The sequence below is a fragment of the Myotis nattereri genome (genome assembly GCF_964212035.1).
Source record: "Myotis nattereri genome assembly, chromosome: 10".
Lineage (NCBI taxonomy): Eukaryota > Metazoa > Chordata > Mammalia > Chiroptera > Vespertilionidae > Myotis > Myotis nattereri.
This window is the reverse complement of record NC_138085.1, coordinates 15887764-15913366: the sequence shown is the minus strand read 5'-3', so window position 1 is coordinate 15913366 and position 25603 is coordinate 15887764.

Sequence of the window (25603 nt, the reverse complement as noted above, 5' to 3'; positions counted from 1 at the left end):
CGGATCGCTTGGGCCTCACGATTTTCATGCTCAGCTTCCACGGGAAGTGTGCCAGGCTCACGCACAGCACGGGAATCGCATTCCATATATTAGAGATCCACCTCACGCGCCGCAACCAGCTGCGAGATGGCGAGATCTTCCGCGACTTCCACGGGCTCTCCCGCTTGTTCCGGGACATGGAGGAGCAGGTGCTCCGGAAGCAGCAGCAGCAGCAAGAAGATGGGACCAAGGAAAGCGAGGGCCATGGCTGGCAGAGCCCAGCCCAGCCCAGCGTCGGGGAGTCTGGGGCTGCAGCTGCAGAGGAGCAGCCTGTCCAGTTTGTTCTGCCTGTGGGCGTGAGCCCAAGGGAGCAGAACTACCCCCGGACCTGCAGGATGTGTTTCTATGGCGTGGAAACTGTTCCCGTATGTCCCTCAAACTGGCGCTACCCTGGAGTCGTCATCCTGTTCAATGAGAACCACTTGGGGTTCATCGATCTGGAGGAGAAATCCTTCATCCTGTTTGGCAGAGTGCAGAACACCTTCCAGAATGTGGAGGCAGCATCCCCGCAGGCCTTCCTGGAGATGCTCAAGAACATTCACCCCCGACCACGTTTACCACCCGAGAGGATATTTGATGTTTACAGAGAGTGGGGGAGAGAGGGAAAGAAAGAAAGAATCGATGTGAGAGAAACACATCAGTTGGTTGCCTCCTGCCCAAGCCCGGAACAGGGCCAGGCTAGGTAGGGGCCAGCAATTGAGGTCGAAATAAACCTTAAACCAGTGGTTCTCAACCTTCCTAATGCTGCGACCCTTTAATACAGTGCCTCATGTTGTGGTGACCCCCAATTTCATTGTTACAAATTGAACATAATAAAAGCATAGTGATTAATCACACAAAAAAATAATAACTTAATCAATAAAAGATTTTTAAAAGAAAAGAAAAAGAAAAAGTACATAGAACAGCAGTCAGGATACAGTATATCTGAACAACACTAGCAGCCAACTGACCCTGATATTTACGGAACAACCATCGAATGGGCACAGCCAGCAGCACCGCCCTCCTCCTCCCCTCAGTCCTGTCAGCCACCACCAAGATGGCCAGTGTCCCTGGGAGGCAACACCTGCCCCCGCGGCCGGCAGTGGCTGAGAATTGCTGGTCTGAGCTGCAGCTGAGCGAGGGAACTGGTCACCCAGGAATCACTGATCAATGACCAGGACACGGCTGTGATCCCGGAGGCTCCCTCGGGCAGGCGGGGGCGCCAGGGGGACATGTGCTCTGGAGGGCCTACCTGCGTGGCCCTGGAGGGCCTCACGGTGTTGGCGATGTTAGACTGGAGTTCTCCCTCCAGCTCTTCCTTTTGGCTGTTGGCCTTGTCCTGGGTGAGTTGGGTCCCCAACTCTTCCAGCTGCAGAGCCAAAGACCCAGCCCGTGCCACAGTCAGCTCACAGAGTGAACTTGGCTTGAGAGCAAACCCCAAACCTGTCACCCCACGGGACACCTGGCCACCGGCTTGCCCGTCTATTCCGGACACCGCCCACCGTTACCTCTTTCCGGAGCTGCTGGTTCTCCTCCTGCAGCGTCTTTACTGTGCCCCGGAGGGCATGGGTATTCTCCTCCAAATCAGTGATCCGCGTGCAGGCTGAAGAGCAAAGTGGAGTCAGAGCCCAGCTTCTAGGGCCTCCACTTCCCCTCTCTGACTCTGGCCCCGAGAGGACCATCCCCCCAGACGGCCACCCCCCCACCCCGAGGCCAAGGTGTGAGGGCCGGGGATGGTCAGCTGGGTGTCGTACACAAGGTGCTGCCGCTGTTGGTTGTGGCCCCTGTGCTGGCTCAGCTGGGGGCCGGTAGGGGAGCCATCCAGAGCTTAAGAATAAGGCAGGTGACCGTGGAGAGGCCAAAGCAGAAGTTCCAGACGGTGGAACTGCTGGAACCACTTTTTACCGAGTTCTAACCTGACTGTCTAGCCAAGGATTTCAGAGACTCACAGAGACGGCAAAGACATGGCATGGTCCGGGCCAGCCCTCAGAGTGGGGGGGTCTGGGTGGCTCAGCTGGGGAGTGGGAGGCACGGTCATTGACCAGTATGCCTGCGGGGGGTAGCGGATCTGGGGCGCGTGTGTCGAGGACTTGCCAACCGTGGGTGAGGTCCTTCGGGAGGAGAGGTCACTGAGCAGGCCCTGACCAGGGAGACAGAGAGCAGACTGCACCCATCTGCCCGAGGAGGACATGAACGGAGGAAATCAGCCCAGGCCTCTGTTATAATGCAGGTGAGTGAGCACTGGGGAAGCTCCTGCCATCCAGAGCTTTCAATCCCCCACGGACAGATCTAAGACAGCCTCTGAGGTCAGCGTGCTGTCATCTGGAAGCTCCCGGGACTGTCCACACGGGCGCTGAGAAATCTGAATCTACTTACTTGTAGTTCATGTCCTGACTTTGAGGCTGCCAGGCCCCTCATGTTCCCCTTGGGTAGAATGGCAATGAAACGGTCCCAAATGGCCCCTGAATCACACCCTACTGACTTGGGCTGAGGGTGGGCTGACCCAGGAGATTCAGAGCCAAGGGCTCAGCTCCCTGGGTGAGGGAGAAGCCACAGCCAGGCTGGCTCTCCGGCGCCAGGGGCTGCTGCCTACCTTCTATCAGCAGCTCCGGCTCCCAGCTCTGGTGGGCAGGCTGGTTCCTCCTCTGGACCTGTTCAGCCTCGAGGGCCATGATGTCCCCCAGCAGCTCCTCAAGGAACTGCTGGGGGATGTGTCCACGATCCTAGTGCAGGAAGAGGGGTGGGTTGAGGATGCGCACCATGGAACCCGCTGGCCTGCCCCGCCCCAGTGCCGCTACCCTCATTCCCCAGGATGAAGGGCCTCCATGCACCTGCTCACTTCCTAGAGCTCAGCTGCACAGAAGGGACTCCAACACAGGGTCCTGCTGGGAGACCTACAGCCACTAAAAGACATGCTGACCCCGTGGTAGGTGATGAAGACCCATGAGGCCTCTGTGGTGTCTGAGCAAAGTGACGCACAGCACAGGGCTGTAAAGCAGGTGACAGGAGGACGGATGGCTCTCAGGCCCCTTAGCTGGTTTACCATGTCTTGGAAAGGCCGTAGCAACTCCCAAATCACAGCTGGACCCACATCCTAGTTGCCAGCAGAAACCCTTATTGCCAGTCACCCACCTACATCCATCCTTACAGAAAGCAACACAGCAGTCAGGCCCTATCCGTTTGTTTGTTTGTTTTTTTTTAACAACCTATAGAATAAAAGCCTAATATGCTAAGTGTCCGGTCATCCATTCAACCAATGAAAGCATAATACACGAATGATATGCTAAGGCCACTCAACAGCTTGCTATGACATGCACTGTCCACTGGGTGGCAGACGCTGCAACTGGCAGGTTGGCTTGCTGCTGGGGTCTGGCTGATTGGGGCTGAACTAGACAGGCCTGACATGCCCTGGGGCCCTCCCAGGGTCCCTCCCCACTAGCCAACCTCCTGTGTCCCTCCCCGCCCTCATCATATACCAGTGGAGTCCCACTGCCTCGCCTATGCCCTCTCGCAATCTGGGACTCCTCAGGGGCTGTCAGAGAGCCAGTTTCAGCCGAATTCCCGTAGGCCAGGCCAAGGGATCCCAATTGGTAGAAGGGAAGCCGTGGGCCTGCCGCCAGTGGACACGGTTCTGGTCAAAGCCTGGCAGCGGGAAGGGTTTGCTCACAGACTCGGGAGTCACCTGGACACCGTCTCTCTGCCCATCCCCGGTCCTGCGCCAGGTGCCCTCTGTCCTTGCACAGTCACTCCTCACAAGAGCCCTGAGGGGGAGGCAGGGACAGTCCCTTCTCACACAGGAAGCGGCTCTGCACTCACCGACTCTACGACCACCGACTCTTCTTACTCCAACTCTTCACACCGACTCTTCACACACTGACAATTCACACCGACACCGCACCACCAACTCCGCACCACCAACTCCCCACCCACCGACTCCTCACCCTCCAACTCCACGCCCACCGACTCCACGCCCACCGACCTCACACCTAACATTCCACTGTCTCCATGGCTCCCCAACCAAACTGCTCTAGGCCAAGCATTCTAAACGGCTCTGCCAGAGGCTCATGCCCCATGCCAACTGCTTTAGGAATATGCAAAAATTAGGACACTCTCCCCATCAAGATTAAGATCTATCTGGCACATAAAATATAAAGAAACATAAAGGTTATGTTTATAGATCCTATACCATTATCAATGGAAATTAACCACTTCATTCTGATATGTCTGTCTATGTTTCAAAAAATTATTTTTTCCCATCAGCCACATTACAGAAATTTGATTCGTTCCTTTCAGGGAACTACACAGTCATTTTATTTTGTGAAGTCTTACCTACAGAGCCCAGCTCGGAAATTCTCACCATCGACTGTCAATAGTTCATACGTAAGACCCCTCAAGTCCACCAGTCAATTGCCTAAAAAACAACTTGACAGACCACTCACTAATGTGTAGTTTATAAGAAAAATGAACAAAGTAAAGCTATATATTTGAGAAATATTTTATATACATATATATTTTTAAAAATATATATTTTATTGATTTTTTACAGAGAGGAAGGGAGAGGGATAGAGAGAATCATTGATGAGAGAGAAGCATCGATCAGCTGCATCCTGCACACTCCCCACTGGGGATGTGCCCACAACCAAGGTACATGCTCTTGACCAGAATCAAACCTGGGTCCCTTCAATCCCCAGGTCAGCCCTCTATCCAGTGAGCCAAACTGGCTAGGGCTATACTTTATATATTTTAAAAAAATATATCTTTATTGAGTTCCGAGGGGAAAGGAGAGATAGCGAGAGAGAAACATCAATGATGAGAGAGAAGCATTGATCAATTGCCTCCTGCACGCCCCATAATGGGGATCAAGCCCCCAACCAGGGCATATGCCCTGACTGGGTATCTAATGGTGACCTCCTGGTCGTAGTGATACACTCAATCACTGAGCCGTGCCGGCCGGACTGGAAAATATTTTAACAAAAGGACTTTGTACGTAGCTTTCAGTGCAAGGAGTACTAAATTAGCACATGCAAGAAAGACATTTAGAGAACAAATATACAGGCACCCTCAGAACAGAATTTAAACATTTAGGCTGCCAATCAATTATTTCTAAACTAGTAATGGTTTACTTGGGTGAATTAAAAAACTCATTCTTAATTTAAGACAAATTTAAATTGTTTAAAGTAGATGAAATCTTTGGACTTAGATTGGGGGTGGGGGGAGAGTACTGATTAGCATTTCGATTCATTATCCAGCTCCAATGACTGTTATAAAATTACTGAAAGTGAATCTGGACAAGCAATGGGTCCGGGCTGCTGGTCACTCCTTGAGCCAATGAGCAGAGACAGGGTTGAGATCATTTATTCCATGAATGCAGCAGAAGGAGAGAGCAGCAGGTAACCCACAAACGTCTGCTCTACCCCCTGTCCCCCTCCCCCAATAAGCCAGCTGCTTATCTTGGGTAGAAGGACAAAGATCCCACGGGAAAGCAGACATTTCAGGCCTGGGAAAGTAGGAAGGTATAGTGGTTACAGGTTACAGGCAACTCGGGCTGGGTGTTGGCAGAGGCCGGGTGGCTCCGGGACCAGATTACAGGCAACGAGGTTGCTGATCTAGGCCTTTCTCAGAAAGGAGGGTGGCCTGCATTCCCTTGTTAGCTCCCATGTCCCAGGGCGGACAACTCTCCACCAGATCAGAACGTGCTTTCCCTCATTAGAACAGAACAATCATGCTTAACAGAGCACCATTCATATTCCTTGTAATCATAGCGAGTCCCCAGCAGTCTATTCCTGCCCCGAACAAAAGAACAAAACTGAAAAAATCCCACCTAAAGGGGTTACTTTTTCATAACTATCTCAATCAATTCCTCGTACAGAAGCTATTCCATAAATCTAACCGCCTTCATTTGTGGGCAGCATGATGAGATTTCAATTCATGTCCAACGAAATGTGATCTAACCTGGAAACAAATTTATAGATGCAGTGACCTGAAGTGAGAACACAGCGGATAACATATACTTTAAGGAACCTTGAGATAATGAAAATTATTTATCATTATGCAAGTCAAGATTTCAAGAACAGTTGAATTGATGAGCTTATGCCAAAGGGATATAAACTGGATGATAAAATTTCAAACTCTCTGCTCCCCGTTTTCAGGGCCAACATTTTAGAGAAACGATGCAAAATTTATGAACCTAGTGCTATTTTTAAGGAAAATACATAAGAATGACACAGAAAACAGGATGAGGCCGACTGAAACCACAAAAGAGTGAGCACAAGCCTGGCACAGTGATGAGCACATTGCACACATTGCATCTCATTCACTCAACTCAAAGTCATCAAGGTGTTCCATGAACTCCCATGGACTGAGCTGTATTTTGGACCACAGATATGCACAAAGGTTAGGAGTCACAGAAAGTTTTCTTTCCTAAAAATTGGTCCACGACCTGGCCGGTGTGGATCAGTTTGCTGGAGCATCATTCTCTACACGGAAAGGCTGTGGGTTCAATTCCCGGTCAGGGCACATACCTAGGTTGGGCGTTCAGTCCCCAGTGGGAGTGTGTATGAGAGGCAACCAACTGATGCTTTTCTCTCACATCAATGATTCTCTCTCTCAAATCAATAAGCACATCCTTGCCATAGGATTTAAAGAAAAAGTGGGTTTCATTAGGTCTTAGAAAGTCATTCTCAAATTTTCAGTTATCAATTCTTAGCAACTTCTCCAATAGTTTCAAAGATTACCTTGAAGCTAACTAAACCAGCAATACCATTCTTTTCTTTATACAAGCAGGTTTACCGGCACCCGAGCCTTGTCGGCCTGGTCCAGTGGTTGAGTGTCAACCTATGAACCAGAACCAGGCAGTTATGGTTGGCTTCCAGGTTGGGGCCCATGTCCCAGTTGTGGCCTCCATCCCCAATGCGGGGTGTCCAGGAGAGAGCCAATCAATGGTTCTCATCATTGGCGTTTCTCTTTCGCGCTCCGTCTCCAGTTTTCTGTGAAGTCAATAAAAGTATATATAAAATAAGAATTCTCCTCAGAAAAATGAATAAAGAAGTAAGGGTAGAGGACGCCCTGACTGGAGAGGGCGGTGGGTCTCTGCTGTGGTCCCACGTAAACATACCTGGGGAGGTTACATAGACAAGCCCCTCTTCTGCTGGGCTAACGCCTCCGGTCCTGGTGGGCCCTCTTCCAAAGTGGTCAGAAGGTCTATGGTGATTCTGCTGCACAGCCGAGTCCAGCACCACCGGCTAAGTGTGGGGGATGCTGATCTCACAGGGACACACTGCACACGGGCCCCTCACAGGGTCTCACCGCAGAAACACAGCTGCCATTCGATCCCTCGCAACTCTTGCTGACCAGGCCGGGCACCCGACTCGCGGCTCCAACTACCTCCCAGCCTTCCACGGTGGGTCCACGTCCACAGGGAACTCACTTCCCCTCTCAGCAATTTCCTCAGTTTCTCCACAGGCTCAGGCTCACAGCCCGGAATCCTCTGCACGCCACTGTTCTTCAGAACCAACATCGTTTCCAGCACGCAGCGAACCTTAAAAACATAAAGAAAAGAAAGAGAGAGCCATCCATTTCAAATGGTCATCACTTCAACTTGGGAAGAAACAAACCAACTCTGCACGTGGCCACCACTGCTGATAAGCCCGATGGTCGCAGGCAGACCATCCCCACTCCAGCCTCTGCAGCCTTTTAACATGACCGGGCACCGGACTCCCGCCAGACCTCCACCGGGGCCTGGACCACTACCCACAGAGCTCCCCTTCCCTCTCCTGCTCCCCTCCACCCCCCTCCTCCCACTGGTTCTCCCCCCTCCCTGCACTCCTCCCTCCTGGCCCTGGGCTCTGAGCCACCCCTCCTCTCCACGACATTGCCCATTCCTTCCCCACCCCTGGCCTGTACACTCTTTAACTTTTCAACTGGAAAGAATGTCACACTGAGAGAAAAGTCGCAAGCACAATTCAGAGACCTCCCAGAGAGCCCTGTCTGAGATTTCTCCGAGTATTCACTTTTCAGTGAGAGCATTCACACAGCATCACACCCACCCATGCACAGTATACACTGCGTATGTTAAGGGCTGTGTGTTCTCAGAGGGCTCAGACCAGAGCACATCCCAGTGAGCATTTCAGGTTTCAGGATGGTCCCGTCCTCCCTTCTGAGCCTGTGTCTCCTGCATGTAGTGCTGTCCACTAAAGGCCCAGCTGAGAACATGGGCTGACCCCGCCTTCCCTCCCAGCCATTCTCCGCCTGGTCAGTTCCAACTCCCACACCCTCTCCCACACCCACATCCACTACCACAGAGCTAATCCTCCCACCACCGTCTCTGACCCCTGAAGGGGGTCTTCCTGCCTGACCACCTCCGTCTTCTACGTTGTAGCCAGGGTGACCATTGGCACGAACCCTTCCCAGTCCATTTTCCCACTCAGAACCCTCCAGGTGCCTCCAGGATCAACGCCCAAGTCCTTGCAATGGCCTCTGCCCTGCTCCCCTGTGGGCCCCACACGCACCCTCTCCCGGCTCCTCACACATCCCTCGGGGCCCCCCCCCTCCCCTATCTCTGATCTGCACAAAAGGAAAAGAGGCAGGAGCTCTGCTCAGCCCTGTGTTCTACAAGGGGAAACTGAGGCTTGGAAGACTCAGGTCACATTGCTGTCCACTGCTGAGCCAGAAGTCCAGGTCGCTGACACCTGAGCCCCGAGCCACACGGCCTTCCTCAGTGAACATTTGTTGAACAGATGAGTGTGAATTAAATCGACTCTTAACTCACAAAAGACCCTAGTTTTAGTAAAGGAATAAGGTTTGCTCACACACTCACGATAAAAACATCTTCATCCCAGGAGCACACGATAACAGATGGCTAGGGCATGGCACACAGCATTTCCCCACTTATTTCACCTGCTGCTCAGCATCTGCGCACTTAGGCACTCAGGAGGCAGGTCGAGGGACCCACCGTCCCTGGTCTGGTCCCGGAACGTTCTGCCTGCCCCGCTGGCTTTGCCCTGGTCTCTCTGATCATTGTCAGGGACATAGCATCGTGTTTTCTCAATGAAAATCCCCAAGATCATGGTGCTGGTAGTTTCAGTGTCTGCTGAGGGCCTGCTTTCTCGCTCATTGCCAACCTTCCCTTCACTGGGTCCTCACTTTGTGGAAGGGGCACTAATGCCAGTCAGGAATGCTCCACTCTCATGACCTAAGCACCACCTCCAAACACCATCACATACAGCATATGGTTTCCACATGGGAATTTTGGGCCGGGGGGGGTGGGGGCGGGCAAGTATTCAGTCCTCTCAGCAAACTCCTTCTTGTATTGAAGTCTTCTGAGAAGAGGCATTTGAGCTAAACCCTGAGGGCTGGCATTCCAAATAAAGAAATGAGGATGTACCCAGATCCCAAGACCACAAAGTGCAAGGTGTGTTTGGGGACACTCAGGAGATGATGTTAGTGCAGACATAGGTTTCAGCCAATTTTATATTTCTGGATAAAGAATTTGAACTTGATTTCTTAGGCCATAAGTTGTCTATTGAATGAATATATATATATATATATATATATATATATATATATATATATATATAGAGAGAGAGAGAGAGAGAGAGAGAGAGAGAGAGAGGAAACTATATATATATATATAGTTTTCACCGGAGGATATATTTATTTATTTATTTATTTATTTATTTATTTATTTAGAGAGAGAGAGAGAGAGACATCTATGTGAGAGAGAAACTTCAATCAATTGCCTCCTGCATGCCCCTCACCCGGGATCAAACTGCAACCTAGGTATGTGCCCTGATTGGAAATCAAACTCCCAACCTTTTTTGGTTACAAGAGGACACTCAACCAATTGAACAACGGGGTCAGAGCTCCATTGATATTTTTTAAAAATATATATTTCTTTATTGATTTCAGAGAGGAAGGGAGGAGAGAGAGATAGAAACATCAATGATGAGAGAGAATCACTGATCAGCTGCCTCCTGCACACCCCCTACTGGGGATGGAGCCTGCAACCCAGGCATATGCCCTTGGCCTGGATGGAACCTGGGACCCCTCAGTCCGCAGGCTGATGCTGTATCCACTGAGCCAAGCCGGCTAGGGCTCCATTGACATTTTTAACCTAGACATCCTATGCAGTGGGAGAGCAGAGCTCAGGAAAGTTTTCTAGTTTCCATCAGTGTGAGATTGTACAGCTAAGTCTACGGAGAGGGAGGGCAGGTAAAGCTGGGGTGCTTCATCCAGGTCTAGGCGTCACCTGGCGGTGTGTCTGTGAAGCTCAGAAATGGCACGCCATGTTTCTGTGAGGACCTCCGTGTCTTTCCTGCACTTTTCACAGGGTCTGGCCCTACAGGGTGAAGGAGCACCGGCAGAGGGGAAATCAGCGCGCCCCTCACCGCCCCAGTCCCACGGGGGAGCGAGCAGAACCTGCCTGGAGGTGCGGCAGCTCCGGGTGGAGGCAGCTCAGGCTCCTAGTGACAGGACCCGGCGCAGATGGAGAGGCCGGGATGGTCCGGTCACAGCTCAGACTCCAGCTGACCGGGTCCTGCTTCCTGGCTCCAGGCGGCGCCGGGGTCCAGGCGGTAAAGGCGGGCGGACCCAGCATCCTCCCCGGAGGCGAGCAGAGCCTGATCACGGGCTGCAGCGCCTCCCGCGAGACCCGGTGCTTCAAGGCCCCGCCCCCGGGCCCCGCGAGAAGCAGGACGGGAAATTCAGCGGAGTCCTTCCTTTGGTTTTAGAGCGGGAGCTAAAGCCCGCGGTCCTTGGCTGCTGCTCGAGGTTCTCGGATCGGGGGACGGAGGGGGAGGAAACGCTCAGCGGCGGCGGAGTCCCCATGACCGACTCTGCTGTGGCCCCGGGGGCGCAGCCGGGCTCCCGCGCCTCCCGCCTCCCGAGTGACTCAGGCGAGGCCCGGCTGGCAGCGCTGCTGGTCGCCGCGTGTCCCTGACCCCGCACCAGACCGCCCAGGGCGGCGTGGACTGGGCTCCGCGCCGCCCCTCCCCACGCTGCCCCCGGCCTCCTTCCCAGCTGAGCGGGGTGTCCTGTGGCTGCAGCTCTGGGCGGGCCCTCCTGGCTGCTGGCGCTGCTGAGGCCCTGGCTCAGCCCGCGGGTCTCCTGACCCTGAGGCCCCGGACGCGGCCCTTCCGCCCAGACCCAGCTCCAGTGCCTCCTGTGCCTTCGGGTCCCCCCCAGCCGCCTCGGGTGCTCTTGGCAGGTCCCTGTTCCCAGGAAGCAAGGCCAGGGTCTCCCTGGGAGAGCATCAGTTCCATGTGGTGCTGTTATAGGGCCCCCGGGAAGCGCACACACAGTTGGGGCTGCAAAGATCTAAATATACTAATCAGCACAAAGTGGCCATTGTTCTGTGCAGGAGATTCTTTAATTACCGATTCTGTGGCTTCCTCTCAGAGTTAATATGTTGGTTAACCCGTTGACTAGAACATAGGAAGGCCGGCTGGATTTTGTGGGAGTTTGGTGTAAGTTTTATAAGGCACTGTGGGGTGCACAGTCCTCTGCCAGAGGCTGTACCCACATGAACGCCGGGCAGTAGACAAAGAGGATATGAGAGACAGAGGCATATAGGAGAGTCTTTTTAAAAATATATTTTCATTTTTTTTACATAGAGGAAGGGAGAGGGATAGTTAGAAACATCATGAGAGAGAAACATAGATCAGCTGCTTCCTGCACACCCCCTACTGGGGATGTACCTGCAACCAAGGTACATGCCCTGGACTGGGACCCTTCAGTCCGCAGGCTGTTCTCTATCCACTGAGCCAAACCGGTTAGGGCAGGAGAGTCTCTTTTGCAGACCATGTAGCCATTGCTAACAAGGAGCCATCAGACAAAACAGTTCTTCAAAGTAGCTTCACACAGTGGCTGCGCCAAGCAGCCCTTGCTAATACAGTAGCAAACAGGAGCCATACCAAGCAGCCACCCACCGGCTGGTTAGTAACACGTTTATACTAACTTAGACACAAAGGCTTCCTGCCCAACAGTGACATCAGTATTTGGGTTATAGTAAGGGACTCCTGCCCAGTGTGTGCAGTACAATCTCTGTGTCCTTGCTTAGATTGGCCTTGAACATCCTAATTAGGATTCTCTTGCTCAGATTGGCCTTGAACATCCGGCGTACTCTGATTAAGCTCCCACAGGCACTATCTCAGTCATGGCCCATGTTAAACTGTTCTCAAAACTGACTTATCAGAAGGAGGAAAAAGTGTCATGAATGTGACATAACCGTTCTCTCAGGAATAACACTTAATTCACAGAAAACTTAACTGCAACCCTAGAGGAGCTGCATGGGAACCACAGGCTTAGATATTTCAGCCAAGAAAGCTGCTGGTGCCAAAAAGATCGCAGAGTAGAAACAAAGTCGTATTAAACTGTTTGTGATGTGAAAGCCATTTCAAACAGTGTTTTTTAAAGGTTGTCTAGTGCTGACATGAATGTGTGTTTTGATTCCTGTATTTGAGGATTGCAGCTTAACCGCTATGCCACAAAACCGTTTTTCATATAAGAGTTGTCTGAGGCAGAACTGTCATCCACCTTCTACAGTGGCCGAATTTGACTGGCTGTCAGTTACTGTTCGTAGAAATGTTCTGGAAGTAATGGGTGAGGGCTCTTTCCACCCACAGCTCGCCCACTTCTTTGTAGTAATGAGCTGAACTGTAGTAGATTATGTTCTTTCAAAGCTAGAACTGTTAATTTTGCAAACAAGCATGACTGTTCCATCGCCAGTGATTTTGTTCATGCCTTGGTCTTTGGGGTTTGCACCAGAAATTGGCATTGCTTGCAATTACATGTTTAGGTGGATTGAGGCTCAAAATTAATGATGACATTTACTAGTTTCTTAAAGCACCAAGTGGTTCAACTTTTGATGAATTAGAAATGATATGTTGTTTTTGTTTGTTTCATTTCAATATGCCAGTGATCTGTCAGGTGTGCTTTTTAAATGTTGTTCCAGCATTTGAACAGAAATGCCCTTAAATGTTGAGAGCCATTTACTATGAAGTAAAACTTGTCTAAATCCTTAAATGTGAAATGTGGAGAAATAAGTGAGTAGTAGTAGGAAATGTAGGATCAATATTGTCAGACATAAGTGCTTATCTCACAGCCCAGTGATTTCCTACAGTTGATTTTGTCAGCAGCTAACATGTAGCTGTAATGTTAATTATGTACTGATAGTGTAAGGTAACTATGAAATGGTAACTAATTACCTGAAAGAATCAGGTCTGGAATGCCCGTTGATGTTATGATTACTTGTACACCTACAACGTGATAGGATTGTATGACACTCATCTAAGGATTAATGGCTCTTCTGTAAACTTCTGATAATTGTCTTCTCGTTTTGATTCCAACAGCTGGCCAGAATGTGTTTGAATTCATACAGAAATAATATTGATATCTGAAAGCCATGCTGAACTTCTCTGAAGAAAGGGCGACAATGATTGCAGCTGGGGATTTGCAGGAATTTGTTCCTTTTGGTCGAGACCACTGCAGACACCACCCTAATGCTTTGAACCTTCAGCTTCGGCAGCTGCAGCCAGCCTCTGAGTTGTGGTCGTCTGATGGTGCTGCTGGCTTGGTGGGATCCCTGCAGGAGGTTACAATCCATGAAAAACAGAAGGTTTTATCAAGATTCTCAGTTTGCTTTTGAAATGTAGAGAGATTCGATCTACTTGTAATTTAAGGCTACCCAGATGCAACTGAGAAATGAATATGATGCTACTTCTAGGGTATTGGTTAAGATTTGGTAAATTTTATGAAAGCTAAAAATAATGACCTTAATTGTATTACAGTGTCATGGCTGTTTAGACATATAACTCAGGGATTTATAATGAGAGTCACTATGATTATGGTCCATTTAAATCTCTTTTTCTTCACTTAGTATGTGGGACCAGATTTCATGTTATTTGATGGTTAGATAGTCGAGTTAGCAATGGTCCCTGCTGCCAAAAACTTACATGTTTCTAGAGGAGAAAAGAAATGCCACATAAGTAGATACAGTACTAGTTTTTAAATAGGGGAATGACAAGTAAGTGCATGTTAAACAGTCAGTCTTTCTCATCTTAATTCCATTTCTGTATCCCTTTTGGGATACCAAAATTTCCAGGAGCGGAAGTCTGTAGTTAGGAATCCAAACCTTTCTCTTTTCTGTTCATTTTGATGGTTGGCACAAGGGCAGGAAGGTGAATGTATATGCAGTTGTGAAGCAGGGAAGTCTGCATGGTGGGTAAGCTCCCCCAGTGTCCCATGTGCACTTCACTGCCCCCTCTGCTTCACCCCCCATATGCTTCGTATGTCTTTAGTCTCCCAAGAATGTTGGCTTAATTTTTGGATATATAGGTAAGGTCTAATTTTTGGTTATTTATGTTTTTGGCAGCATAAAATGGTAACGTAATAATAAAATACTTAATATAGAGAATTCTTGAGGTAAATTCCCATTTTTGAAATCCTGTAAGATACAGTATGATACATACACCCACACCCCCTCCTCTGTTAATCAGTGGCACCAAACCTAAGAGTTGGGCTCGGACTGAGCCTTACTCCATAGACAGAGCAGGAGACTTGTATCTGAATTGCGGTTCAATTTTAATTAATAAATCTTGCTCCATAATGTTGCAAAAGAAATAAAAACCGCGTAATCATGTCTTACGTATGTAAATTTTTAAGGAAAGCTGGCAGTTAAGGAGAGGCAGAAGTGAAATTGGAGAAATGGATTATGACGAGGAACTCTATGTGGCTGGAAATATGGTGATCTGGAGCAAAGGGAGTAAAAGCCAGGCATTGGCTCTTTACAAGGCCTTTACAGTTGATAGTCCTGTTCAACAGGTGAGTTGATTTGAATTTTAGTATTTGATTGATTATTGAGTAATTTTTTTTAAAAAAACAAAGCTTTTATCCTAAAATTTAACAGAAATAATAAAAACAATATATAATGATCCCAGTAGCTAGATATATGTTTTAACATATAATGAAGATAATGGTAGAAAAATAAACATTTCATTTATTTTCTATATCATCATTTTTTTGCACTGTTCCTTGTCAATTTCATGGTAATGTTTAAACACTTGAGTAATTTAATTAGTTATTGCCAAGAAAATTTATAAGACTTAAATTTAAGGGTATAAGAATATATTAGCACATGATTATATTTGGTTGCAAAGTGTTGAATAAATAAAAATCAAGTTCATAGTAAAAATACTCAGAGAGTACGGGAAAGGAAAAAAAAATCTAATTTGCTGTCATTGTACATGCTTGGGTTGCTGGCTTGATCCCCAGTAGGGGGCATGCAGGAGGCAGCCAATCAAAGTTTCTCATCATTGATGTTTCTATCTATCTCTTCCTTTCTGAAGTCAATGAAAATGTATTTATATATGTATTTATATTTCATAAATTTATATGTATATTTATTTATATGTAAACTACATATATTTCTAACTGCTTATAAAAAAAGAATAGAACCAAATAAAAATTAGTAAGTAAAGGGACAGAATTAAGCATTTGCCCTGCCTTTTTAGGAAGTCTTGCAGTTCATCTCCAGTTAATAAAGGAAAACCCTTATTTAAAGAAGAATACCAGCTAATAAATATAGAAGGAATGGTAGAATTTGAAAATCGCTATTCTGTGCAACCTCTTACTCCAGTGTAACCTCTGATTCAGACAAGGATTGTAAATGGGATAGTAATGCCATTGCGTGAAAGGTGTTAGCATGGCACCAAGGTGTCACCCAAAGTGAAGAAACAAATGCATCTCTACTTTGAAGCTGCATGTTGTTCTCCACCTCCACAACCTGGTGGGTTTACCATCACTGATAGGGGACAGAGGACTCTTTTATACCTACAGCTGTAATGTGGCATGGAGACATGATGTCATCTACTCAGTTTTCTTCCCCCAAATATTTGATATGAATATGTAGACCTAACTTCCAGTTATAGGAAGTATGGGGCCTAGAGGATCAGTTTGTAAAATGAGATGAGGAATGGGTGGAGGTATAGATGAAACAAGAACCACCAGAAATTGAGAATTATTGAAGCTGGCTGTTGGAGATTTATTATGTTACTCTGTTTACTTTGTATATATTTGAAATTTTCTATAATAAAGACTTAAAGAAAAAACCACTATGAGATACAATTAGACAAATCCAGAATATGGGATAGTCTACATTCTGGTCTCCTTAAAGAGTTAGTCATGGAGAGAAACCAAGATGGCAGCATAGGTTAAACACTGGAGTTTGCTGCCTCGAAATCCACTTCAAAAATACAACTAAAAGACGGAACAGACACCATCCAGAACCACAGGAATGTTGGCTGAGTGGAAATTGTACAACTAGAAGGGAGAAGGAAAGAGAAAAGCATACCGAGACTCAGAGGAGACGCAGAATGGCAGTAAAATACTATGGTGGGGAGGTGCATGCGGAGCGAGCTGGCGTCTGAGGGCGTGGTTGTTGTTTTCAATCAGGAGGGAGTCTCAGGCTCTGAGCTCCAGTTCCAGGCAAGTCTCTAGGGACCCAGACTCATATGGGAGAAACGGGACTGTCTGGCATAGGTAAGAACTCGAGGGCAGCTTTCCCTCCGAGGGGCTTGCAGAGGTTACCAGGACATTGAGAAGGAGAGCCTCTGAGGGCTGGACTGAGAGCAGCCATAACTGCTAGCCCCACCCTGTTGATCCCGAGGGACCCGCCCCACCTAAGCCCTGCAGGGAGGCTTTTGCTGGATAGCCTCAGGCAAAGGCTAGATTAGCACCTTCCTAGAGATCCAGGAGCCAGGAAACCCAGAGGTCAGAGTGGAACCATCCAGTTTGCAGCTCCATGGAACCATAAAGGACACACTCAGGGGACAGACTCAGTGAGCACCAAAGCCCCATTGAAGCAAGTCTTGCCCCAGAGGAGTGTGTCCAGCACAGAAGTTCTCCCACTGCAGACACAGCTGATACTCACAGCCAATTGGCCTGGAGGTCAATTCCTCCCAGTGATAACTAGAACAATCAATGCTTAACTACAACAAGACTGTGCACAAAGACCACAAGGGGGTGCACCAAGAGTGTCCTCCTCAGATAATTGGAGAGGCTGAACCACTGGGCCCTAGTGGACACTCAGCACAGATAACCACTTTATCAACACAGGGAAGCATAAAAATGCGGAGACAATGAAGAATGACACGAATGACAGAAATGGAGGAAAGCAAACTACTGGATATAGAGTTCAAAACCACACTTTTAAGGTTTTTCAAGAATTTTCTAGAAACTGCTGATAAACTTAATGAGATCTATAAGAAATCTAATGAGACCCTCGCGGTTGTGGTAAAGGACCAACTAGAAATTAAGCATACACTGACTGAAATAAAGAATATTATACAGGCTCCCAACAGCAGACTCTCTAGTCTTGATTGCAAGAATCAAGTCCACGATTTGAAATATGAAAAAGCAAAAAACATCCAACCAGAAAAGCCAAATGAAAAAAGAATCCAAAAATATGAAGATAGTGTAAGGAGCCTCTGGGACAGCTTCAAGCGTACCAACATTCTAATTATAGGGGTGCCAGAAGAAGAGAGAGAGCAAGATATTGAAAACCTATTTGAAGAAGTAATGACAGAAAACTTCCTCTACCTGGTGAAAGAAATAGACTTCCAAGTGCAGAGAACCCCAAACAAAAGGAATCCAAAGAGGACCACACCAAGACACATCATAATTAAAATGCCAAAGAGAGAATCTTAAAAGCGGCAAGAGAAAGACAGTCATTTACCTACAAGGGAGTGCTCATACGACTGTCAGTTGATTTCTCAACAGAAACTTTGCAGGCCAGAAGGGAGTGGCAAGAAATATTCAAAGTGATGAATGCCAAGAACCTACAACCAAGATTACTTTATCCAGCAAAGCTATCATTCAGAATTGAAGGTCAGATAAAGAGCTTCACAGATAAGGAAAAGCTAAAGGAGTTCATCACCACCAAACCAGTATTATATGAAATGCTGAAAGGTATCCTTTAAGAAGAGGAAGAAGAAGAAAAAGGTAAAGATACAAATTTTGAACACCAAATACACATCTATCAACAAGTGAATCTGAAAATCAAGTGACTAATCTGATGAACAGAATGAACTGGTGATTATAATAGAATCAGGGGCATAGAAAGGGAGTGGACTGGCTATTCTTGGGGGGCAAAGGGGTGAGGGGGATGTGGGAAGAGACTGGACAAAAATCGCACACCTATGGATGACAACAGTGGATAGGGAGTGAGGGAGGAGGGTGGGTGGGAACTGGGTGGAGGGGAGTTATGGGGGTAAAAAAAGAGGAACAAATGTAATAATCTGAACAATAAAGATTTAATTAATAAAAAGAACAGTAGTAGAAAGCAAAAAATAAAGAAGAGTCATGGAGGGGGAAAAAGGTGGGGCCTATTGTAGGTTAAAAGAGACTAAAGGACATCACCAAATGCAATATTTTTTGCACCATTTTGAATGAACTTTGGTTGAGTCCTGGTTCTAGAAAATTGTCTTAAACAAACATTTTTGGGAAAATTTGAAAAAGTTGCAAATAGACTGAATATTAGGTGATGTTAGAAAATTTTTTTTCTTAGGCAAGATGATGGTTTTGTGGTGTATAGGAGAGAATATTTATTTTGGGGAAATGCATGATGAAGTCATGATGTGGGGCATTTTCAGGTAGTCATCATCCCCCAGTCAAATCCCTCACATGCACATAAGCAGATATGGCATAATGGTAACCACTGTTAGATTTATTTGTTTATTTTTAAAACATTTATTATTGATTTTAGGGAGGAAGGGAGAGGGAGAGAGAGAGAGAAACATCAGTAACATCAATGGTAAGAAGAGAATCATTGATTGGCTGCCTCCTGCATGCCCACTAATGGGGACTGAGCCCGCAACCTGGGTATGTGCCCTTGACTGGAATCAAACCCAGGACCAGTCCGCAGGCCGATGCTCTATCCACTGAGCAAAACCGGCTAGGCCTTAACAACTGTTAGATTTAGATGAAACAGGTGTTCACTGTATTATTTCAACTTTTCTTACTGAATATTTTTAGAATAAAATGTTTTCGGGTGGGGGAGAATATATCTATAGCAGTTGAATTAATTATTGGGCTATTGACAAGAGATTTCAAGACTTTTTGACTAATGTTAAATTCCTTAGTGGTAAGCACTGCAATCTTGGTACCTGGACATTGCTTTTTTGTGTTTTCCCCCATTAACTGTTTCCTGATGAACATTGTACCCTTCTAACAATATACTGGGAACGATAAACTGAATTATTCCTAAACTTGAGGGCATGTGTAAAAGCATTTCTGTCCAGGAGTGTTGAAGCCAGTGACCATTTTTTTAAAATATATTTTTATTGATTTCAGAGAGGAAGGGAGAGGGATAGAAAGATAGAAACATCAATGATGAGAGAGAATCATTGATCGGCTGCCTCCTGCGCTCCCCCTACTGGGGTTTGAGCCCGCAACCCGGGCATGTGCCCTTGACTGGAATCAAACCTGGGACCCTTCAGTCTACAGGCTAATGCTCTATCCACTGAGCCAAACCAGCTAGGGCCCCAGTGACCATTTTGATGATATTTCCGTCCCCCCCCCCCCCCCCCGTAACCATATGGTTAGTGTAGTTGTGAAAGTGGCATGATGATATCCAACAAGGGTTGGTTTGTTTTTAATATGTATTTTTATTTTCCAGAGAGGAAGGGAGAGGGAGAGAGAGATAGAAACATCAATGATGAGAGAGAATCATTGATTGGCTGCCTCCTGGGGATCGAGGCTGCAACTCAAACATATGCCCTGACCTGGAATCAAACTGTGACCTCCTGGTTCATTGGTCGATGCTTAACCACAGAGCTATGCTGGCCGGGCTCAGACTCATTCTTTGCTTCTATGTTTCCATCTTAAATTCTCCAAAGGATGATTGCATGTTTACTAGATTCCATGGATGTGCAGTTAGATGAATTGTCTCTTTTGTCTCCGTTATCTTAAGACTGCTTGTAAATAGAACGATAAGATTTTTAATTTCAGTCCTTTTGGTCTGGAAAACATATTGTTCTTTAGTCTTCTTACTCTATGCAGGAAGATATTTTATATTTTGGTTAGGAATCAATACCAGGTGTATGTGACTCAGATTTAGTTGAACAAATAAACAGATAACTAAAATGCTGTATGCAGATAAATTAAAATGCCATATAATACCTGTGTGTCCACAGTGTGGTGAGAGTCAGGGGACTGGCTCTGAAGGAAGGATTTCTCAAAGAAGTTGCTGATTGAACTGGAAGTTGGTAAAAGAAGGGCATTCTAGGCAGAGCGAATCAGCCAAACGATTTATGGAAAAACATGATGTTTTCTAAGTTCAGAATGGATGTACACAAGGTTTGGGTGTGGAGAGATGCTTGCAGGTGCTGAGTGGATCCAAACTGAAGGGCCTTGTTTGTACCTGGGAACTTGAAATTTAAACTGTACACAGAAGGAGCCTATCAAGGATGTTAAAATGGAAAGTACATCCTCAGTTCTGTATTTTGAGAAGATAGGACTTTGGTGGCAATGTGTAGGATGTGTAGGATTGGCTGGAGAGTAGAGAGACTGTTGTCAAGGATACTGTTCTATGATAGTTCAGGGGAAAAAGATTGGCTCTGAAGAGAGAAGACAGAGATGAGAGACAGAGCTGAGGGAATGTGTAAGTCCTGAGACATCAGGAGTAAGGGAGAGTATGAAAATACTATTGGGGTGGGGATGGGAGTGGCCCGGAAGAGATTAATGCAGGGAAAGGAGGACCTATGTAATACTTTCAACAGTGTAGATTTAAAAAATAAAAATAAAATAAAATACTATCTGCTTTTAGAGACTGGGAGGATGGGATTTCATAAAAGGAAGCTGAGTCAATAATAGGTACAGCGTAGATTTGGGACATTTCAGGTGGGAGTGCAGCTCTAATGCCGGTTTTTCCTAAATTCAACAACCACAGATCAGACAATTCAATTTAAAACTGGACAGAGGGCTTGAACGGACATTTCTCTAAAGATATGTACATGGCCAATGAGCACATGAAACAGTGCTCAGCATGTTTAATCATTAGGCAAATGCAAATCAAAACCACAGTGAGATACCATGTCATACCTACTGAGCTGACTGATTTATTAAACAATGAAAAAAATAAGTGAGGATGTTGAAACTGGAACCCTGTGATTACTGGTGGAAAAGTAAAAAATGCCACTGTGGGAAACCATTTGCTGTTTCTCAAAATATTAAACCTAGGCAGGGTGGAGGGGATGAATGTGGGATAGAAAGGGACATCTATAATAATTTCAACAATAAATTTCAAGATAAATTGGGGGGGGGGAGTTAAACCTAGAATCACCATATGATCCAACAATTCCCCTTTTGATTATATATACACAAAAGACAGAAGCATCGATCAGATGCTCAAACCTCAGAGGGAAGGTAGGGGAGGGTGGGAGTAAGGGATCGAGGTCAACCAAAGGACTTGTATACATGCATATAAGCATAACCAATGGACACAGACCCAGGGAAGTGAGGTCATGAATGGGAGTGGGGTGGGGGGCAATGGGGGGATAAGGACATATGTAATTCCTTAATAAAAAAATGTTGAAATAAAAAGAAAAGATTTGAAAGCGGGGACTCACTCGAACACCAGTGTTCATAGCAGCATTATTCACAATAGTTGAAATTGGAAACAACCCCAGTGTGTATGGACAGATGACTGGATATACAATATGTGGTATATGCCTACAATGAAATATTTAGCCTTTAAAATGAAGGAAATTCTGAGATGTGCTACAACATGGATGAACCTTGAGGATGTTATACCCAACATAACATAAATACTGTATAATTCCACCTTCATGGGGTACTTTGCTTTGAATAGGTAAATTCATAAGGACAGAAAATATAATAGAAGCTGAGGGAGGGAGAAAGGGGGAGTTGTTGAATTGGCAGTTTCTGTTTGGGATAATGGAAAAGTTCTGGAAATGGATAGCATTGAGGTTACACAACTTTATGAATGAATGTATTTAATGGTAGTGAATTTGTACACCACAAAATGGTTAAAATGGTAAATTTTACATTATGTATATTTAACCACAATTAAAAAACCCATAAAATACCATGAAATAATTTCAAGTAAGTGATTGTTAGGCATGCTAGTGAAAGTTGAATGGCATTTCCTAGTTTATGTTTTGCAAGATGAAAGGGAAAGTTTAGTTTTTCTAAAGATATTTTTCTGACTGTCTGAGAATGATAAGATCATTAAGAAACCTGTAGGTTATGAATAGCTCTTCTGGTAATCTTTAGTTTTATAAAGGACATAAGGTCAATACAGGTTGAGCCACGGTTTGAGGTCACTTTTGTGGCAAGGCTTCTAGCTAGTTGATTTTTAAATTTTTGTCTACTCTTTTCTTAAAATTTATTTACACACATACTTTATCTTATAATATTTATCATTAATTTGTTTAATTTTATTTTACCTTTTTTAGTTCCCATGGTACATGTGTTGAGCTGGTGAGAAGATAGTATATAGCTATATGTCATAATTATTTATTTATTTATTTTTAAAATCTTTCCTTTTGAAAGTATTATAGATGTTCCCCCCTTTTTTATTGTCCCCTTCTAGCTCACCACAATTCTTATTTAGATATGATTTGTTAATAGGCTATTATTTAGATGCAATTCTTAGATAAGCATTTTTTTTTAATTTTAGGCATTTATCATATCACAGGGTAAGTCTGAAAAAGCCTACAATAAGTTTCTTTTTGGAATTTTATTGAACTTTTTGATTCCAAATGTATACCTCTTTTTTTGTTGTTCAAAACAAAATGAATAATGGTGGTTTTGTCTAAGCATTTTTATATTATTCATTAAAGGAAGAGTCCACATCTCTTTCCGTAGAAGGTGCTGTGGAGACTGTGGAAATGACAACAAAGAGCCTCAAATCTCGTGGAGAAAGTGCTTTGGAGACTGGAAATGACAACAGAGGATTTAGAAGATCACTAAAGTCATTTAGGTGTTTTGATATTCCTTTCATTTTCCAGCATTGTGATTACTTAATTTTTAAAATGTTTTAATTGATTTCAGGGACAGAAAGGGAGAGGGAGAGAGATAGAAATATCCTTGATGAGAGAGAATAATCAGTTGGCTGCCTCCTGCACACTCCCTCCTGGGAATAAAACCAGAAACCTGGGCATGTGCCCTTGTCAGGAATTGAACCATGACCTCTTGGTTCATGGATTGATGCTCAACCACTGAGCCACACCTGCTGGGCCAGCATTGGGATTTTTTTTTTCATATTCTTAGATCAACTTAATGTGAAAATGGAACTTGAATTGCTTTAATTGAATTTTTTTATTGTTTAAAGCAGCGGTTCTCAACCTGTGGGTCGTGAGCCCTTTAGGGGTCGAATGACCCTTTCACAGGGGTCGCCTAATACCATGGGAAAACACATATATAATTACATATTGTTTTTGTGATTAATCACTATGCTTTAATTATGTTCAATTTGTAACAGTGAAATTGGGGGTCAACATAACATGAGGAACTATATTAAAGGGTCGCTGCATTAGGAAGGTTGAGTTTAACACTGGTTTAAAGTATTACATATGTCTCCTTCTCCCCCCATCGACCCCTCCTTGATCACTCCCACCCCCCTAATTACAAGGAGGCATGATTTAAAAAATCAATATCTGTTTCTTCTTCTCGGGATTGGGAGTATTTACTGAATTCAGACCACCCCCAGAAGGTTGAGTCTCACCTTTTGAACAGATCTTTATGTCTGAATCCTTTGGAAAGTTTCTCAGATGAAGGATGAAGACTTGTCACAGAATCTTAGTCTGGATACTTCTACACTTCTCTCACATACCTGCAATCTTTTTCCTACTTCACTGGGTCTCTGAGGAGCCTAAATGGAATACTCTGATGGGAGAAGGAATTCATTCACTTGTTGACGCCCCTTGTTCAGTTGGCAAGGTAAATACTGTGTGTAGAGTGAGAACTTCCAGGACTGCTCAGGTGACTCAGACGTTGGCCTTAGGAACCCAGAGCATTTTTTGCAAAACACAGAATTGTTTGAAGATACTGGCTATGTAAGGGCTTGTGAGTCACCTTTGTCCTAAGATCAGCAGGAAGTCAGGAAACATGGTAAACACTGGGGGTGACCCGAAGAGCATTTCATGTTGACAGGCTGACTGCCTGCACTGTGGATGAAGGTCTATAACAATACCTGCTATGCTGTAACAATACCTACATTCTAGTAGTGCTTACAGTTCAGAGAATTGCAGTTTAGCTACATAAATTGTCACCAAGGCCAGGGAATCATGACCCCCATTAGTGATGAGAAAACCTGTCAGAGTGTGTTTCCAAGACCATGACGCTTGGTTCGCTGTGGGCTCTCTGCTGCACTTGTGCTGTTGCCTTCGGTGTCTGTCAGGTTCCTAGTGGATCTACGTTTAAATGGTGCTAACACTGCACTCTCACAGCCTGGCCAGCACTCTGTTTAACACTGAATTCTAAAGGCCACACACTTGGGCATTGTGACCCTTGATACTAAAATTGAACGGAATAAAAATATCAACATCTGAGTTAATATTACAGAACGTTTTCTAATTTTTGTGATCTATTGAGATAAAGAAGTTGTATTCTGAGACATGGCACTTTTAATTTTTTTTTTTTATTTCTCTTAGGACAGATCATTACTATCATGAAAACTGTTTTATAGTGAAATGATTTCCAACCCTAATAATGGGCTCTGGTATTTTTCACATATTTTATTTAGTTTTAAAACTTCATAGTGAATTAACTGGTATTTCCCCATTTTCTGGAAGAAAATATTGAGGCTCTAGAGATGGTTTGTTCAAGATCAACAGCCAATAGATAATGGAAGAGAACCAAGATCACAGTGTTTTTACAGTAGTTTAACCTGCACAAAATCTGTCTAGCAAAAGTAGTTGAGGTTGCACTTACAATACTAGGCACAGGAAAGTCCAGAAATAGAATAAAGGGGCTCTGGATTTGATTATCTTTTTTCTCATAAGTATGTTTTTAAATGGGAAAGTTCTATTGATGAATGCTAACTGTTGGGGGTAAATATTGGAATACCTTCCTAGTTATTTGTATTTTATATGTTCTTGTTGTTGTAGGGACTTAAAAATGGAGTTTTACTTAGATCATTCCTGCAAGGATTACACAGTGCTTTTCAGAACAACTGAAGAAGTATGCACACTTGATCAAGGTAAGCAACTGTGTCATTAATGGTTTTGTGAACAGTATGGTGACATTTGCTTGTATTTCTGTTATGTTTGGACTCTATGTCATCAACTCGCTTCTAAACAACATCGAATACAGCCCAGCTGATGGGGTGTCAGGTCCTGTCACTTGTCTTGTACTCTCGCTCTTGAGGTCCCTTCCTTCCTCTCAGCCTCTCTCTCGCTTTCCCTCTGTGTGTGCGTCTCTGTCTGTGCCACTGACCTGTTGTTCTGTCTGGAAGCTGAGTCCACACCCTTTTCCTTACCACTTTAGCAAATCTTGGTTTTGGTATGTTCTCCACTTTGTTCTGAGAGTGTCTTGGTTTGAGAAAAGATAACGGCATATCGTGCTACTT